Source organism: Podarcis bocagei (genome assembly GCF_964188305.1).
Source record: "Podarcis bocagei genome assembly, chromosome: 10".
Taxonomy (NCBI): Eukaryota; Metazoa; Chordata; class Lepidosauria; order Squamata; family Lacertidae; genus Podarcis; species Podarcis bocagei.
Genome location: NC_138135.1, coordinates 62,506,488 through 62,526,178, shown reverse-complemented (window position 1 = coordinate 62,526,178; position 19,691 = coordinate 62,506,488). Strand labels below are relative to the sequence as shown.

Sequence of the window (19,691 nt, the reverse complement as noted above, 5' to 3'; positions counted from 1 at the left end):
TGGTCTTGTTGTTTACAGATCTGTTCCTGAAAGCACTCCCTTGGGCTTTTTCTATTTCACAAGCAGTTGTGCAGATGGATAATTTTTACATGTTGGACTTCATGGACTTACAGAGGTGGTGTAGAGCCACTCTTTAGATGGTTATGTGATTTACTGGATTTCCCTCAACATGTGGCAAACCAGTCTTGCTGTGACTGGGAATCCTCTTTGTCATTTTCTCTGAGTCGGGCCCTTAAAGACTCCTGCCTCAAAGCCCTGCCCAGACAAGACCACTGTCTCCAAACCAAGTAGGCAAAGATTGCTGGATGGCTGAGGAGGATTGCTAGCCTTTGCTCAGACAGATGTGGGTGTTTGATCGTTCTGACAAGAGAGCACAACTCATGTAGTGTTCTCCTTCTCTAACAGAGTCTGAATTCATCAGGGAGCCTCTTTGCAGAAAGTGCCAGTACCAGGCTTAACAGCCTGATCAATAGCGGCAGGCAGAGGATGGGGTCTGTAGGCCTAGTCTTCAAGAACACTTACAGTGTGATGGGATAAGGCTCAGCCTGTAGTTAAAATATTGAGACTGGGGAGAAGGGAGACAGGAAAAAACTGTAGGGTAATTGAAACCCCAAAGAGAATGCATTTCACCATGCTGTTGAAGACGTTGCCCTTACAGGAAAATGTATTGAAATTAAATATGAACAACTGCATAGGTTGATACTTATATGCCCAAGCCTCATTTGCTAAACAGCTGGAGAAACCTCTGGCTCGGGGTTCCAATGAGAGAGGAAGAGAGAGACAGACTGTTACATAGTGACACATTTGCTCTGTAGTCAATTTCCCATCCTTAATCAGGTGGCAGTGCGCATACATGCGCGCACACACACACACACAGCAGATAGAGCATCAGGAAAAGCACATGTGTAGGAAAAGCAGATGCTAAGAAGTGTTGCTATGATTAGAAATAGAAATATTTTAGATTGCAGCTTGACCTCTGTCTGCTAAAGAGAGGGAGAGATTTTGACTTTATCATGTCAGGGTCAACAAGAGTTGAGTTTCTCAAATGAAGCATGAGGAATGCTCAGACAATCCTGAGCAAGTAAATGCGATGAAAAATTCAGCTTCAAATTTGTAGCAAGGTTCTGGCTCCGGTAGTGAGTGCTATGCCCTTTTTGTGACTCCCACACAAGGGGAGCATTGAGTTGGATTTGAACTAGATTATATTTCTGAAGGCAAAATCACCACGCTGACAAAAACAATATCAGTGCCCTTAATACATTTATATACCACATTCTGTCAGCGGTCTCCAACCCAGTGCCTATGGGTGCCATAGCACCCATGAAGGTTTTCAGTAGTGCCCCATGGCAGGTGCCCCAGACTCTGAGATTTCATTTGTTCAAAGAGTAAATTTCCAGCTTCACTAGAAAGAAAGTTATGTGGCAAAATGAGCAGGTAACTTCTAAGTGATTTCTGTGAAATGGGAATGGTTTGGATACCTTGTATATTTTTTCCTGGTGCTGAGGAATGCACCCTAACAGAAACAGTATGTGTGTGTGTGAACACAGCTCACTTCCCAAGAATAAGGTTGTAAAGGGTGCTTGTCTCTCTAATTTCATGTTATTCCATGTTCCCTGTGGCAGCCATTTTGTATTACATCATGCCCGCTCCATGGCCACTGTTTTTACCTGGTGCTCCGACATGCTCTCAAAATTTGAAATGTGTTCACTAGTCCCAAAAGGTTGGCAATCCCTTCTCTACTAAATCATTGGTAATATTCATTGGAGCTCATCGATCCAAGGAAAGCTACTGTAAAGATTTTGCCAGTATTATTGCAACTGTCACGTACAAACATGGATTCCGGTTTCACACAAGCATTCAGTGTTTTAACAGCAGCCTTTTGGTATTAAATTGAAGATTCCATTGTCTTCACTGAAATGCGGCATGAGAATTCCATTAGTTCATTATTTTTTAAATGAAAATTAAACTGTACTTCAACTCAGGTGCCAAAATTGGCCATTGGTTAAATTACCTTTAGTTGTTCTGAATGTGCTTTCAGTAGCTGGAGCTCTCCTAGTAAATTAAAAATCATTAAATGGGGAGTGGGCAGGGGAATCAATCTAGAATAAGATTTTTCAGTAGGCTATAAAGCATATATAACAGGAAGTACCGCACATAATTCTTAGTTCATTAGCCTAAAGCACAATTCTCCCAATGTTAAGCACATTTATCCTGTTGATTTCATTGCAGGGTTAACCGCAACTCTTTGTAATTAAAATAATTACGATTTCGCCTGGTTTTTGCACAGTGTGCCAACATGCATAGGACCTTCAGTGTGAAAGATCTCTGCACACAAATAATTTGAGGCAGGGACATTGTGGTGCTGAATGTACATGAATGTAGCCCATTTGATTTCTCATCACCTGACAACACGGAAGTGAACCTGCGAAACATTCCCATCGAAAGGTAGTGTGTTCAGCATGATGTCAGGTGATCTGAAAGCGTATGCTTGGCTGTTAAACCTGTACAATCCTTCACTGATGTTGCTTTCGTCCTATTCAGCCACAGGTATAGCCTGAGAGACAATTGATCTATGACAGGAGTAATGAAAGGATTATTTGAAACCTTCTCTGGAACCCATTATCACTGTGCATTTAAAATTAATGATGCATGAATTCTTGACGCACAGACACAAGCACTTCACACCCAAACAACACAGAGCTAATTATATGTTCGCTCTTTTATGCACTGTAATAACACCCCATCCTAAATAAACCGTTATCCGTTTTACATTTAATATGATTTCCACCCCTTTTGATTTGCTTTTTATTTTTTTAAAGAAATCCCGTCAAGAAGTCAGTATACATATACCTTGGGAAAATTACAGTCATACCTCAGGTTACAGATGCTTCAGGTTGCATTTTTTCAGGTTATGGACCGCCAAAACCTGGAAGTACTGGAATGGGTGACTTCCGGGTTTTGGCGGGCGCACATGCGCAGAAGCACTAAATTGCACTTTGTGCATGCGCAGAAGCACCAAATCGCAACCCGCGCACGCACAGACGTGCTGCTGCAGGTTGTGAATGTGCATCACGTTCGCAACCCGAGTGTCCACTGTACTTAAAAGAATAATTCAGTTGGGTTGGAAATGAAGAGAAATTACAACCCACCCACACTTTCGAAGCCTAGGCTGTGCAAGGGGAAATCACTGCTGTGAGTTTTCTCTTATCAGTGCCAGATTGCCAAATAGTCAGAGTAGGAACCAGCCATTTAGGGTCCGCCCCCCCCCCAACAATGGATAAAAATAATATTGATTTGATTTTGAAAGAAAGTAACTATCAAGCTTTCTTAGTTCAATGTGAGGGGGCCGCCAAGATTTCAGCTTCCTTGGGGCCTCCGCAAGATGTTATTTGGCACTGTCTCCTATGGCAGTGTTTTGTATTTACCCATGTAAATAATGTCTCATGCCAAAATTGAACATACCATGGCATAAATCCCCACACTAGCTTACTGTGAGCATCTCATAGTGCTAAGCTCCCCACAGCTTATTGTTAAACAGAACACAGCATTGTTCTGGCTTATCTTACACAGATATAATGTCCATACATTTGGACAGATGGTATTACCGGTAAATTACATTCAATGCAAGATGCAGAGACATTGTCCATGCACTTCCTTTATACTTTTATATATATAATTTTTATTTAATTTTCTGTTTTATAATTTAGAATATTCATTTAAACAACCTTAATATATCAATGACTTCCCTTCTTCTCTTTCCATGGTTCATTTTGTATATCATAAATCCCTGCATATTTTACATAAACTAAACCATTCAGCTTTCCATTACTATATTCATCAAAACTTGTTTACACTGCTGAAGTTATCTTAATGCTGCCAACGTTTTCAAGTGTACACAATCCCCCCCCCCCATATATTCAACAAAAATTTCCAGTCTTCTTTAAACATGTGTTCTTCTTGTCCTCTTATTCTATATGTTAGGTCCACAAGCTGCACATATTCCATCAGCTTAAGTTGCCGTTCTTCTTTAACTGGGACCTTGCTCATTTTCCAATTTGGGGCTAACAAAACACGGGCTGCAGTAGGGGCATACATAAATAACCTATTTTGACACCTGGGAATTTCCATCTGAATTATCCCCAACGAAAAGGAATCTGTTGTGTGTGTTTTTTGGGGGGGGAGTACTTTTAAACATTTTTTTCAATTCATTATGGATTATTTCCCAATACTCTTTTACCCCTTTACAAGCCAACAACATATGAAATAGCATTCCCTCAACTTCATTGCATCTCCAGCACTTATTTGATCCAGTCTTATACATCTTAGCAAGTCCATACACTTCTAAGAAATTCCCCAGGGTCAAGAAATTGGGGAAAGTCTTTATATGGACAGTGGGTGAAGTAGCTGCAGCCAGCTCATGCCAAGTATTCTTTGCAATGCCAAAATACTTCATTTACCAAAAAATTGACATTTTAACTTTATGCCCAGATGGTGTTCACATTCATCAGAACTTTTATTAGGACAAGGTTAGTTAGGTCATGAAAATTTGTCAGCACTGTGTTCAAATTCCTTCCATTAAACTCATACTTATGTGCAGTTTTGAGCAATTTACACATTTCTGAAAGCAATTTCCCCTAATATAATAATAATAATAATAATAATAATAATAATAATAATAATAATAATAATTTATTATTTATACCCCGCCCATCTGGCTGGGTTTCCCCAGCCACTCTGGGCGGCTTCCAAAAGAATATTAAAATACTATGATACATCAAACATTAAAAGCTTCCCTAAACAGGGCTGCCTTCAGATGTCTTCTAAAAGTCTGGTAGTTGTTGTTCTCTTTTACATCTGGTGGTAACAAACATAATGATTATATGTTATTTCTGCTCAGGGAATGCTCTCCCCAGAGAGACTCACCTGGTGCCATCCTTATATATCTTTAGGCCAGCTTTTCTTAACCCTGGATCCCCAAACATGGTTGCACTACAACTCCCATCATCCCTAGTGAGAAGGTGCAGCAGTCAGGGATGATGGGAGTTGTAGTTCAAAGACATCTGGAGACCCAAGGTTGAGAATGGCTGCTTTAGACACCAGGTGAAAACATTCCCCTTTCATCAGACCTTTGGCTTTTAATCATCTACGACCTTTTTTGCATGGGGGGGGGTGTTTTTTATTTTATTTTAAAAGCTGGTTTTAATATACAGTGGTACCTCGGGTTAAGTACTTAATTTGTTCCGGAGGTCCGTTCTTAACCTGAAACTGTTCTTAACCTGAAGCACCACTTTAGCTAATGAGGCCTCCTGCTGCCACTGTGCCACCGGAGCACGATTTCTGTTCTCATCCTGAAGCAAAGTTCTTAACCTGAAGCACTATTTCTGGGTTAGCGGAGTCTGTAACCTGAAGCGTATATAACCTGAGGTACCACTGTATGTATGTGTTCATCTTTTGTTTTAAAAGTGACTCTGAGCTGCCATGGCAAAAAGCAACTAATATTCATAATCATATCCCATTTATGCACCCTTCCCCTAATAAGTGAATTTTTGTAAGCATAGTTTGGTTGGAAAGCTGCATCACAAAATTCAGAGAAGTGCAAATTTTGCAGGCAGTGTTTTGATTTTTCATATTGTTTTCAAAAGTGTGAATTACGTAGGTTCACTTTTGAATGTAACCTGAACTGAATTTCACCCTCATCCCTAGTCCCAGGTAAACTTAACTGAAAGCCAGCAGAACAAATGGACACATGTTTGATGTCTGACATTATGGTCAATGACACAGAACATCCCTCTCTCTACTTTTAAAAGTCAAACATGGAAATCCATTAGATAGATCAATTTATAAAAATTGGTGAGTAGATACAATGGGTTATATTTTACCTACTGCACCTACCCTCATTTTTTTAAAAGCACCATGACATTCTTTGGTCTGTTTACAAGTGACTGATTGGGAACTAATTACTATGCAAAAAAAAAGTAAATAAATTGGTAGTGTTTTTTATGGGGGAGTAGTTGCACTTTTATTACAGACATAATACCAGATTATGACTCATGGGCTGGTATTCTGAAATGATTCTAACTTACAGTGGCACTCAGAAAAAAAGAAAATTGGACCTGAATAAGATTTGCATTTTCAAATTACAACCCTTCTACGTCTTCCTGCTTTGCTTTGTATCACATGTCACAATGTTTTGGGTTGTTGTTTTTTTACCTGTTTTTATTATCATGTCAGTTAATTAGAATTTGTCTTCTCATATGTCATGCTCAGTGATCCAGCCATTATATTTTTCCTGGAGCTGCTTCCTGGCCTCGTAGACATGATTCGGTCCAATATCCAGAACAATCCAGGGACGTTTAGCTACATTCCAACACAGGCTTTTCAAAATCTGGTTGCACCATTCAGGCACCATCTCCTGCCTTCCTCTGTCCTACACCTCATGGTACCTCCTGAAGGAGGCTGCATCACCCAGCTTCATGGCAGGACTCATCCTATAAGCATTAGTCTCCTCCTGGAGGATAAGTTTATCCCATTCTATTTATAACCCCAACCTGATTGCCTTATTTCATTGATCCGCACACTAGAGAGAGGCCATCTAATGCTCATTTTACAATTGAACTGAGGCAGAGAAATAGAGCCTAGATTGGGGTATTATATGCAATACCCTGGCTATGTCCAATCTCACATGTACCATAACATTGCATCTTTGTCTTTAAATGATGCCACTCAGCCTTAGAACTTGACCGTCTATGATGGGAGGCAGGGATTAAATTGAGCAGCAAATACACTTCCAGGCTTTGGAAGATGGTCATTCTTGCTCCGGATAATAGAAAATAGAGAGTGTGACCTGCAGCTAAATGTTGCAGTGTGGTGTATTCACCCCACTCCTGACAATATGTTCCTGCAGAGAACAGCCACCAAGAACAGGCAAATTCCCATTAATCCGGTCTAGGGAACACCCTCAGTTTTAGCTGGATTGAGCTTCAGTGTTTTAGCTCTCATCCAGTCCATTACCAAGGCAACGGTCCAGCACATCCTATGCCATACCTGCAAATATAAAGGAGAAGTAGAGCTGTGTGTCATCAGCTTATTGCTGACAGCACACTCCAAAACTCTGGATGACCCCACTCAGTAGTTTCATGTCAATGTTAAACAGCATGAGGGATAAAATTGAACCCTGAGGAACCTCATACTGAAGACTCCTGAGAGTCTACCTCTCAACATGAAGTGAAGTGATCTGACCACGACAAGAGACTGGTGTCAATACCCCCTACTTTCAGATCACCCAGTTCCTGCCTAAGAAAACAAGGTCCAGTGTGTGACCTGTCACATGTGTTGGGAAGATGACATGTTAGCCCCATGGTCATCATGGCAGCCATGAAGTCCTGAGCTACCTTCTGCGTGGATGTTAAAGTCTCCCAATACCAGCAGTCTGGGAATCCTCAACATTGCCTTCAAAACCAGTCAGCTCAGGCAGGCAGACTGTTGGGCAGTGAGGTGGCCAGTAAACTAACACAATTCCTCATCTGTCCCGATTACCAAGTACCAGGAACCCCCACTCAACTGAACAGAGAGCTTGGAGAGAGAGATGGACTCTTTATAGGCTACAGCATTTCCCTACCCCTGATGCTTTTGAGTACACTGGTGGGTGAGACCAACTCCCCATTTCTCACCCACTCAAGTCTCAGTAATATAGACCAGATCGGCCTCCTCATCCACAATCATGGCATTCAACAGCAGCAGCCACAGACCTGAGGGCTGGCTGATAGGACCACCACAATTCCCTAGGTGGGAATTGTGCCCCCTGCTGGCACATGGCACAGCCACTAACTGCCTGTGCCATATACCTCTTACCAGCTCAGCCCTACCCCCCATACTATAGGTTTCCTTGGCCAAAACGTCATCTCTTGACATACAATCGTATCTCCCTTAATTAAAAGGAACCAAAAAAAAATCAAATTAAAAACACACACAAGCTAAATAGCAAATTAAAACAATTTTAGAAGCATCAGTTCTGCAGCTCAGAATCCTGACACAAACATCAGAGAAATAGAGGAAATACCGATTTACTTATTTTTTAAAAAGACACATCTGTAAGGAAATTAGAAAACTTATTGGCTTCCCTCAGTTCTGGTTGGCTTCTTCTCCTGTAACTCATTACATTGATTTACTCAGTGATCCATCTGTCTCATTCTTCTGACTGATATTTTGATTCCATTGATGCATTATTTTTCCTCCTGTGGGAAATGGGCCTCAAGAATCGCTTTGGAAAGTCTAAGCATGCCATAGGGTAGGAAGCTAGAGTGCACATATTTAGACTGGCCAGAAGGCATACTTTGGCTCCCTAAATAGTCCATCTCCAATTTTGAGTGTTTAGAGAAAGCAGTTTCCCTTGCCTCTCCAAAGCTACGAGGATGAAGAACCCCTCCTTTTAATCTGCTGGTGTGTTTTCATCACACTGGGCAGGTGAAAATTGAGGTCTCTGGAACCTCTGTTGAAGTCCCCCGAGAAGGATCCTGATTAGAAAAACAACATGCCATGAAGAAAACAAATAGAAAAGGGTAATGCAGGGTAATGTAGTGTTTTGTTTTGTTTTTTAAAAAAGAATGTTTGTTTATTTCTTTTCATTTAAAAGAATGCGCCCAGCCTGGACTCTAAGTGCATTAATGGCAATTAAAATGTACAACTGCTAAGCAATTAATTGAGCCAAATGGAAATTAATTCCTAGGTGCCATGCAAAACCCAAGCACTTAATCTCTACCTGAAAGCTAATAGGCAGCTGGTGTAGATTATGGTTCAGTAGCCTGATGTGCTCCCTCTTCCAAATTCATCCCTCGCAGTGCTCAACTACAGTTTAATAGCATAGCGCTGGATCACAGTCCTGCACACTGCTGCTGTTTGGGAGGCAAAGAGCTTTGCAACCACATATTTATTCATCTCTGGCTCTACTTCTCAATTTCTCCTTCCGTTCTGTGCTTGCTGTTATCTCCAACTGTTGCCCTAGATCAAACCCCTTTCTTATTGTGAGCACAAGATAAACAGTAAAGCTTTACTTAATCCCAGAGACAGCCGGTCCTAGAGTCTAAGGAAGTGGAGAGGATAAGGATGTTTTTAATCAGTGCTGGCGAGACAGAATCTCACCAGTTTGCATTTACCTCCAAAATACAAAATGTGCATGCTTTACACAGGGTGCAAAAAGCACAGGCATGTCTTAATTTGGTGCACTTCCCCCAAAAGACTCATAAGAGAGCGAGGGCTTCATATTTTTGCAGTTGTCATTGGCAAGTATTTTGAAACATCAGAATTGGCTTTGTATAATACCAGGGCAACCAGGCTAAATTTAAGCAGGTTTGTATCTGGTGTTTAGTGCTTGGCACCTGAACACCCTTTAGAGGGAATTGGAAAATCCGTCTGCTTCTGGTGTCTTCCACTTCTCTTTGTTTTCACCCTTAATTCAATTTCGTTTCTGGTATTAATCTGCAATTAAAAACAAAACAAAACACACCCTTCCAAAGTATTTGAATTTGTATTTGATTTCAAAATACATATTGAAATGACTATTTGCATACATTTGAAACTGCCAATAACTGTGTTGCAGCATTCAAAGAAGTGTGAAATCCACTTGACAGCTTAATTCCAAGAGTTGCAGATAAAGTCGTTTCATGTAAGGATTCTCAAAGATCAAATTCCTGAAGCATCCCAACCTGCTGAATGCCACATGTTGAAGAATGGTTGAGATCTAAATGCATGGGAATAAATAAAATACTGCTATAATCTAATATGCACATATTTTAAGCGCTGTACCCAACTGCTCAGTAGACCCCCACTAAATTTATGTAACTAGCTAGTAAGTAGTCATGTCCATCAATGTCAAAGGGTCTACCTTGAGTATGACTAACATTGGCTATATTACTAATGTTAATATTATTATTGTTATTAATAATTGTTCAATTTATATACCACCCTAAGATGATTGGATGGTGCCTTGTACACCTCCTTCTGGCAAGTCCGCTAGCCTTATTTGGTGGGCGACATTGCAGCCAGGCCCCAGGCTACCCAACCAAGGGTTTGAGACTGGCGCGCTCCCCGCCATTGGCTCACCGCATCATTGGTGCTGGGCAGGCCCTCTCTCAAGATGGTATGGGAAGTTGTAGCCACCTCCTGCCCCTCCATCATTAAGGGTATCCTGTTGAAAGGATCCGGGGGTGTGGATTTGGTCTAATGCCCGGACATGGTCTAGGACCATGTAACGACCCCAACGGGGACCCCTCGGGGTGCCCCTATTTGATGTAAGTCGTTAAGGTAAAGGGACCCCTGACCGTTAGGACCAGTTGCAGATGACTCTGGGGTTGTGGCACTCATCTCACTTTATTGGCTGAGGGAGCTGGCATACAGCTTCCAGGTCATGTAACCAGCATGACTAAGCTGCTTCTGGCGAACCAGAGCAGCACACGGAAACGCCGTTTACCTTCCCGCAAGAGTGGTACCTATTTATCTACTTGCACTTTGTGCTTTCGAACTGCTAGGTTGGCAGGAGCAGGGACCGAGCAACGGGAGCTCACCCCATCACAGGGAATCAAACCGCCGACCTTTTGATCGGCAAGTCCTAGGCTCAGTGGTTTAACCCACAGCTCCACCCATGTCCCAGTGTAAGTCTTAGGGACCCCCTTTTGGTGGATTACCCTTAGCTGGATTCCCAGCAGACAGGTGGGGGTTGAGATATAGTCTGGCTTCACCCAACGCCTAAGCCAAACCGCTCACATTTGTAACCAATAAAGTTCTGGCCTATTTGAACCCATAAACCAAAATCTACTTGTTTGTGTGTTTTATTTATCCACTAGGGAACCGCAGGTCATGGGGCCTTGGCACGCAATTCCTGCAGCCAAGCTTGTGCCAGAAATATTGCTCTGCTTTCCTTTGGACCACATCAGTGAGTCTGAGAGGGGGGTCTTGTTGTCTGAGCAGCCCAGGATCTACACACACACACTACTCCAGTTTGCATTCCGGGGAGCTCACTTTGGTGCTGCTAAGACGGTAGCTTGCCTTCACCCCTGAGGCACATCTCAAGACAGATGGATGTCAACAACTGTGATTCCTCATGTAATATTTTTCATAGAATCATAGAATCATAGAGTTGGAAGAGACCACAAGGGCCATCGAGTCCAACCCCCTGCCAAGCAGGAAACACCATCAGAGCACTCCTGACATATGGTTGTCAAGCCTCTGCTTAAATACATCCAAAGAAGGAGACTCCACCACACTCCTTGGCAGCAAATTCCACTGTCAAACAGCTCTTACTGTCAGGAAGTTCTTCCTAATGTTTAGGTGGAATCTTCTTTCTTGTAGTTTGGATCCATTGCTCCGTGTCCGCTTCTCTGGAGCAGCAGAAAACAACCTTTCTCCCTCCTCTATGTGACATCCTTTTATATATTTGAACATGGCTATCATATCACCCCTTAACCTCCTCTTCTCCAGGCTAAACATGCCCAGCTCCCTTAGCCGTTCCTCATAAGGCATCGTTTCCAGACCTTTTTGTAATTAAGTAAACATTTTCATTTTGCATGCTGCCTTGAGCCTGGTTTAATTATGGAAAGGTGGCATGCAAATAAGTGATGATGATGATGATGAATTTTTCTTTTGCTCATATCAAAAGGCCATACCAGAAGCAGAACACTTGAAGTATTGTCTCTTTGCCTCTACTCAAAACAAAACAAAACACACAACCAACAAGCAACCCCAATGTCAAACCAATTGAGAGGCTACAGATTAGTGTGGTGAAGTATATTCTACATGGGCATCAATGGAGCATATTTCTCTTCCGCTTGATGGATCTGTTGAAAAATAGATGAATTCACCAAGAGACACCTAACTAAAACAAAACACTCTGTTATGCATTCCCTCTGGTAACATGTAGCATAGGTGATGAATGGATATGCTAAGTGAATCCACACATAATTTTCATTCTGCACTCAAATCTTGGCAGTGTCATTGCCAAACTGTATTGCTTTTTCTTAAAAAACAAACAAAAACATAACTGAGAAGGTTTTTCCCCTGCAAAGTTTGGCTTTTGAATGTCTTCTTTTTGTTTAAGGTTACAACATAGTTCTTTATCTTAATCGTTTTAGATGCAAATCATTGGTACTATGTCAGTTTTGCTTCGTATACATATATAATGATGATGTCCAATTTATTTATAGATAGAAGCAGATATATAATTTCCTCCAGAGGGGGAAAAGCTACTTCCATTTCTTATTTAATTATACTTTAGGATGATATATTACCTAGTATTAAGTCTCAAGTAAAGTTACATCCCAAATAGAAGTAATGGGGGAAAACAGATGAAAAAATAAGCATGGAAGATTATGGATTATGCTCCAAGAGTTTAGCAATGGCAACTTGGAATATGAAGGAACTGAACTGTCATTTTAAAAACAAACAAAAAAAAGTTCAAAAAATAAGATTAAAAGAAGAAAGTAAAAAATAAGATACACAACATATTTTTTCAAAAGTTTATAATGTTTTTCTAGTGGACTGGAGAATTGTGTGGACAGGCGGAGTCTCCAGATCCCGAGCGGTCCCCCCCGTCATGTGGAATAACGACTCAAGACAACGTCCTATGGGATTAAATTGGCCACAACTTTATTAAATTTCAAATGTGGGTAGACCTTGGCTCAGGCATTGGGCGTTATCCCTCCCCAGTCCCCAGCCGGGGACCTAGGGAGCATTAGGGTTATCCAGTGTGTGTGTGGGGGGGATGGGCCGGCTCTGGAGAACATATATTCAAGCAGAGATAGCCGCCCCCGTTACGCTGCCGCCGCAGGGGAGAGCAATGACGACCTTTCGGGGTACGGTCAAAGCCTCCCTTCAGAAACCCCTATAGCGGGGAACCCTGGTATCGCCGCTGTAAAGAGGAAATAGACTAAAGGATTCCGCCCAAGGCCTGATACCGCCAAAGTTGTGACGTTTTGCTACGGGAAAGGCGAAACCTGCCAATGCAGGGAAATTCCTTTCCGGCCCTTTAACAGCGACCTTAACGTAGCAGCGCCTGCATAAAGAAAAGTTAACCTGCAAAACCTGTGAAGAAAAGTTAACCTGCAAAATAAGACCTTAACTGAGGGTGGGTAGGGTGGGAGAAGCTCTGGAGCCAAGTGAGGATTCCCAGGTAAGATCCTCCCTCTATTGTGTGGGCAGGTAGTCCCTCCCCTACCTGGCCTGGTCTCCTTGGCAACGCTTCCCCCAGGTGGGATTGGACAACTGACTGAGGTAGGCGGAGACCTCCAGGTATCCCACCTGAGGGAAGGCAAAGCCAAGCCTATGCTGATGGAGCTGCTCCAGATCCAGGGGCTGTGCGTGTCCACACAAAGGGCGCCCCCCATTTTATGCGGGGAGCAGTCATTGTAGAACAATTATTAGTCATGATTCTTTACAGCAATTTCATGTGAAATCTTGATTAAAGCTTCTAGTAATAATTGACTCCCAGTTTGGTAATCGTCAACGAGATGACCTCAACTTTTGCTCATCCAGGAGACATTAGAACACTCCTTGAGCATCTTTTCCCCCAAATTCCAAATATAGACATTTTCTATATTGTTGGTTTTTGTGGGAAGCTTCTGGATAACAGCATCATTTACATTTATATTTGATTTACCAATGGAGCGTTATTTACTCCACGTGTAGATCCAAAAATAATACCATGGGGTGTTATATTCAGACAGATGAACTATTGGAAATTCCAGCACATCACAACCATTTTTCAGTCGGCAGGCACACATTAGGTGGAGGGACTGAGGCCATTCTTAGGAACCTTGGCAAATGCAGTAATGAAACTGACTGTCAATCCAGGTTTTTGACAGCTTTTATTTCTGGGTCTGTTTGCATTCTGATAGATTGGTTGCCCTTGACTTGTTTCCTTGACTTGTTTCCTATCTACAGTTCGTTTTAAATATTTCTAATTTTAGCATGCACCTACAGGCTGCCTGAGATGCTAAAGCTGAAACCAATTATCTTTTTCTTTTTTAAAAAAAAGATTCATAATGGGTTACATTTGCTTTAGCATAGGCGATTCACACCTAATTTCTGAAATCATCTGTGTGCTTGGGCAGGGTGCAATGCACATCAAACCGCACAATAAATATTTACTTCAAATGCATGCAGTCCATGATTGCCTTATTTTGGGAATGGACCTTATGCCAGAATAGAGCAGACACATTCTCTGCTGAGGGGATCTTGAAGCAGGCCATATAACACTTTTGGCTAATAACAGCAATAAAAACACCAGAGATGTAGCTCTTGGTCAGAACCTGCGGCATGGTCTAGAGGCCAGGACTTCTGGAGTTCAGCAAGTTCAGCAAGACCATCCAAATGTCTCTATTTTCCAGTGACAGTCCCGAATTTACAGAAACTGCCTTGGTTTCTTTTTTTTTTATAATAATTTTTATTGCATTTTTCCAGTTTCAAATAGTACAGAAAGAAGAAAAAGCAGAAAAGATAAAAAGAAAAAGAAAAAAAAATCAAACCATTCCAACAACTTATTTCATCTTCTATCGGACTTCCCCACATCTCCCGCATAATGCATTCTTATCAATAAATTTAATCAGCAAGTTGTAACCTTGTTTCGTGTGTTTCTTTGTACTTTCAATTAGAATTTGAGTTTAAATCCCTTATTTTCCAATTACTCTAAAAACATAACATATTATCACTTTTAACTATTTAAACATTGGTTCTTTCAGAGATGTTATCCAATTTCATATAAAATCCACTTTCATTACTGGGGCTAACCTTCTGAATCATGCGGCATATTATAGTTCAGAAACTGCCTTGGTTTCTGACTTGATCCCAGAATGTCCCGCTTCTCCTTAGGATGTCCCTATTTTCATTGGAGACATGTTGGAGGGTATGGAGTTATGTGACCCCTTGAGCCAAGGAGATAAGTTACAATACAACCTGTAGAAGACATCTGAAGGCAGCCCTGTATAAGGAAGTTTTTAAATATTTTATTATGTTTTTATATAGGTTGGAAGCCTTCCAGAGTGAATGGGCAGGGTATAAATATGATGGTGGTGATTATGATGATGGAATAGGACATCCTTATTTTCATTGGAGGAATGTTGGAGGGCATGTTATCTGTGTCTGAATGGCAAACGGCCTAGTAAACCAGGACCAGCTCTGTACCATCTGGCACTCTGGCGTTTCCCCTCTGCTGGAGTCCAGAGGGTTGTGTGCTCACCAAAGTAGCAAATTATGTGGTGGAGGATGCTGGCCTGTTATCAGTGCCAGAGTAAGATCCAGATTCCAGTCTGGTCAGCTTCTGCATGTGAAACATGAGCAATGCTGCTATCTGGCACTTTGTCTTTGGTAGCAAGTTGTCTTGGGCCAGTCAGTCCTGCCTGGAACCCTTTGTTGCCTGCCTGAATTCTGTGGAAGGAATGACAGGATACAGATGTAGTAAATAGGTGCTTCCACATATGTAGCCCATTTCATCAACCACCCAAAGGAAGTGAAAACAGCCTTGGTACTTCAGGTGTTCATCATAGCGGACTCTTACCCAAAAATATTTTTTAATACGAATGCATCTAATGTTTATTGGATTGATTTCCCCCCTAAATTGATTCTGAATTCTGAATTCATTGTTATTCACATTTTATACTGTATTTTGTTGCATCAATTAAGTGTTTTAAATCTGTTGTTAGCTGCCCTGAGCCCGGTTTTTGGAACCAGGAAGGGTGGGGTATAAATAAAAATAATTATTATTATTATTATTATTATTATTATTATTATTATTATTATTATTATTATTAAAGGTAAAGGTACCCCTGCCCGTTCGGGCCAGTCTTGCCAGACTCTAGGGTTGTGTGCTCATCTCACTCTATAGGCCGGGAGCCAGCGCTGTCCGCAGACACTTCCGGGTCATGTGGCCAGCGTGACAAGCTGTATCTGGCGAGCCAGCGCAGCACACGGAACGCTGTTTACCTTCCCCCTGGTAAGCGGTCCCTATTTATCTACTTGCACCCGGGGGTGCTTTCGAACTGCTAGGTTGGCAGGCGCTGGGACCGAGCAGCGGGAGCGCACCCCGCCGCGGGGATTCGAACCGCCGACCTTTCGATCGGCAAGTCCTAGGCGCTGAGGTTTTACCCACAGCGCCACCCGCGTCCCCATTATTATTATTTACAACTAACTGGCTAGCTTATATGTAGGGTTATTGTTTGCGCACTGGATGTTGTCAACCACGCTGCTAATCAATTTAATGGTTGTACAAGAGCCCGGAAGGTGAATGTGCTTATTAACCTCTATGCGCAACATGCTGAGCCCATGCCCCTCATCTTAATTCAGCTTTCGCAACATGAATGATTAGTGTTGTCATTAAAGATCAAATGGTGCACTCAATTCAGAAGGCCTGTCCTGCCCCACTCATTCTTCTCATTAAGTGGCATGGGTGCCTATGCTTTTAATGTTTAGCTTATGACATGTCAGGGGTATGAATTAGAGCAAATTATGAATCATAGCTAATACTTAGGTGGTATTATGCCTTTTCAAACTGCGAGAAAACCACACGGCAGCAAACTTGCCCTCATTTCACTTCTAAAAACAAAGAAATATAGAGGTGTTCCTTTATTGTTCAGTTTTGGTCACTGAATCAATCATAATTAAAGATAACAAAAAAAGGAGAAAGGTATCATTTAGAGGGAACAGTGTGGAGCTTGTTTGCATGCAAGCCTGTGCAAAACCTTGGATTATCCAAATAAACTTCTGAAATAAATTAAATTGAGGGGTTCGGCACAATCCAGCCAAAGATATTTACACTCAAATACTTATTCAGTGGGACCCGGGTTAGTTCTCATTTCCATCTAGGAGCTGCACAGTTCTTTTTGCTCTCGGAAGAAAGCTGGCGTTTTGAAGTGAAGGCCCAAGACAGGTGTTGATCATCATGTGAGCTGCGCACAGGTGGGCTGTAGCGAGCTACCGCCATTCCTGTGGAGCCTCCTTTTATTGAGACAAATATGCAAGCTAGGCAGATACATTTTGGGCTGTGACCTTTACACATCTTCTGTCCCGAGATCGTGGGGTGGTACAAAGCTATTTTGGCACCCGTTCCACAGCGTCATTTTCCCCTTGCACAGTGTATGACGTAAGAGAAAAAAGGTCTCAGGGAAAAAGTTACAGACGGGACACCGCGGACTTCTGAGACCGCAAAAGGTCAGACATAGGTGGAACGATGTACCAGACAGCTGTGGCTTGCCTGGGGGGGGGATTTGCCCTGCACCCCAAGGTCATGCGTGCAGGCAGACTGTGGCTGCCTTCTGGCGGGGAAGTGTGCTCCCTCTGGACCCCACTCCCTGCTCCGCGATATCCCTACAGCGTTTCTGCCAACGTGACTTCAAGATGGATGGGAACGCCTTTCTACACAGTGGGAGACTCCCCATGTTTGCTGGAGATAAAAATGGAACCCTCTCACCATCATCAACCATAGTCAATGGCAGTTTCATTCATTGGCCCTTTTCTACCTGTAGTTTTTTCCTATGAACAAATCTGTAAATTGATGCTTCCAAGTTTTGCAGTTATTCATGAGGGTTTAGCATAGAGGAAGTCTGAGAAGGAGGAAATGCTGTTAGATAAAAGGTTGAGCTTCTTTTCAAGGTTGTTTGCATTTCTAATTTAAGGGCTGCATTTTGATTGCCTGATGATCATTTTGTCTTATAGCATCTTGTGTGCAGTTGAAAGTAAGCACCATTAAGTTCAATGGCGCTAACTTCCAGGTAACTATTCATAGGATTGTAGTTGCAACAGGTTGAATTGCAACCCGCCAAACCACTACAGCATCCTTTTGCCAGCTCACTATTCCGTGACTGCCAGCTGATAAATTCGGCCTCAGGTTATGAATTGTTTCTCCATGGCATGTGTGTAGGACCTCCTGGACTTCAAAATTTACCAGTACACCACTGGGCAATGCAAAAACAAGGAACAAAAAAACAACAAGTCCTTGCATCCCTTTATCTCCTCTCCTCCTCACTTGTGTACAAAAACTATTCAACCTTATCTACTCAGTTCTCAAATGTAAAAAAGAAACCCCGAGCCAGCCTTTTCAACAAACCCATTACATAAAAAATGGTAAAATCCTTTTATGCTTTGGTTGAAAGTTGGCAAAAGAAAGCATGCAAGTCCTATGAGCCTCTGACTTCATAAAGTCACACAAATTGAATGTGAGCATGAAAAATTACTGTTCACGCAGCCTTTTCCAAATACAGTCATTGGTATTAAATATCTCCTATTTTTATTCACGCATTTTTGATGTTCAAAACACCACATTTTAGTCTTTAATCTTTCTGTGACATAACAGCCTAGGGCTGTTGAAACCCTTTATTTCCAGAAATTAGAAGCAATCTTGTTCACCCAGAATGTTTCCCAACGCTTGTACCAGTAGGGTGTCATAATATGAATTATGCGTTACATAGTTTATTTGTCAGAGGCACTGGAATGAAAACTATTATATGAATCATTACTACTGACCTTCTCGAGATGGGGATTTATTGCCTCTGCTGCCCCCGGAATCTGTAACCTGTGGGACATTTCAAAGTGTATTTAACAACTGCAAACATTCTGAGAGGCATCCTTTACTTTAAGTGGAATGACAATAGTTGGATGAAATTCTGTGAAATACTGCCTAGTAGAAGATTAAAGGAATACCACAGCCCTCTCATTCAACCCAACAATAGAATTGCCCAGGTTCCAGTGTTTCTTACTTCCCTTTAGAATAACCATTTTCAAATGGTCTACCCTTTGTTTGCAACTAGCTGTCTGAGATGGTACTACGGCACATTAAAAAGGATTATGGAATAGGTTATAGAGCACTTGCAACCCTCCAGATGTTTTGTTTTATTTATAATGTCTGTTAAATTTATAAGCTTCCCTTCCTCCCAAAAGAGCCCAGGTGGCAAACAGAGAAGTGACGTATTTAAAACAACAACAAAAATAAAGTAAAGACATTTCTAAACATTTTTAAACAAATCCAACACAACTCACATCCCCATGTAAAACATGCTCTCACAGCTAACCATCTCAAGGTTCCCAGAGACTGTATCTTTCAGGCAGGATTTTTTTTAAAATAATTTGTCCAGAAAGGTAAGAATGAGAGAAAGAGACAAAGGAGGACATTCCACAAATGGGGACCTGTCACTGAGATGGCCCTGTCTCAGGTTAGCACCAGCAGCAGTGTCAGGAGCTCGGCCCTACACTCGAGTAGGACCCTGGCAGAGACACACGCCCGACTGGCATGTTCTCTCCCTCCTGGTCAATCGTTCGGGAGCTTCCAAAGCTTTCTTCAGCCCAAACATCACAGCAACCGATGCCAACTGACACCGGCACACTTAGGGATCCGCAGAGTTTGCGCATCATGCGTAACAGACCTCAGCAACTCAGCAATTTTGCCTAATCTACTTTATTTACATATAAACACACACAGAGCACTGCGACATGGCTCCCTCTTTCTCCAGCATCAGGCAGCAAAGAGAAAGAGAACAAAGGACAATAGTCCCACTTCACTGAACACAGTAACACAAACATCCTGTTTCCGTCACTTCCCACTCTGTGGAGTCAAAACATATACCATCATGTGATAGACAACAATCCCATGACTGTAATCATGGAGCAGGAATTCTAACAAGCAGAACCATCAGTTGAATATCCCCTCCAGTCATAGG

The 19,691-nt window shown here is 42.0% G+C and overlaps 1 protein-coding gene across 3 annotated transcripts in view; it reads left to right on the top strand.

The window, feature by feature from the left end:
• Positions 1-19,691, top strand: part of GRM8 (glutamate metabotropic receptor 8) — a 551,348-nt gene that overhangs the window by 468,793 nt on the left and 62,864 nt on the right. The gene's annotated exons all lie outside the window — the stretch shown is intronic.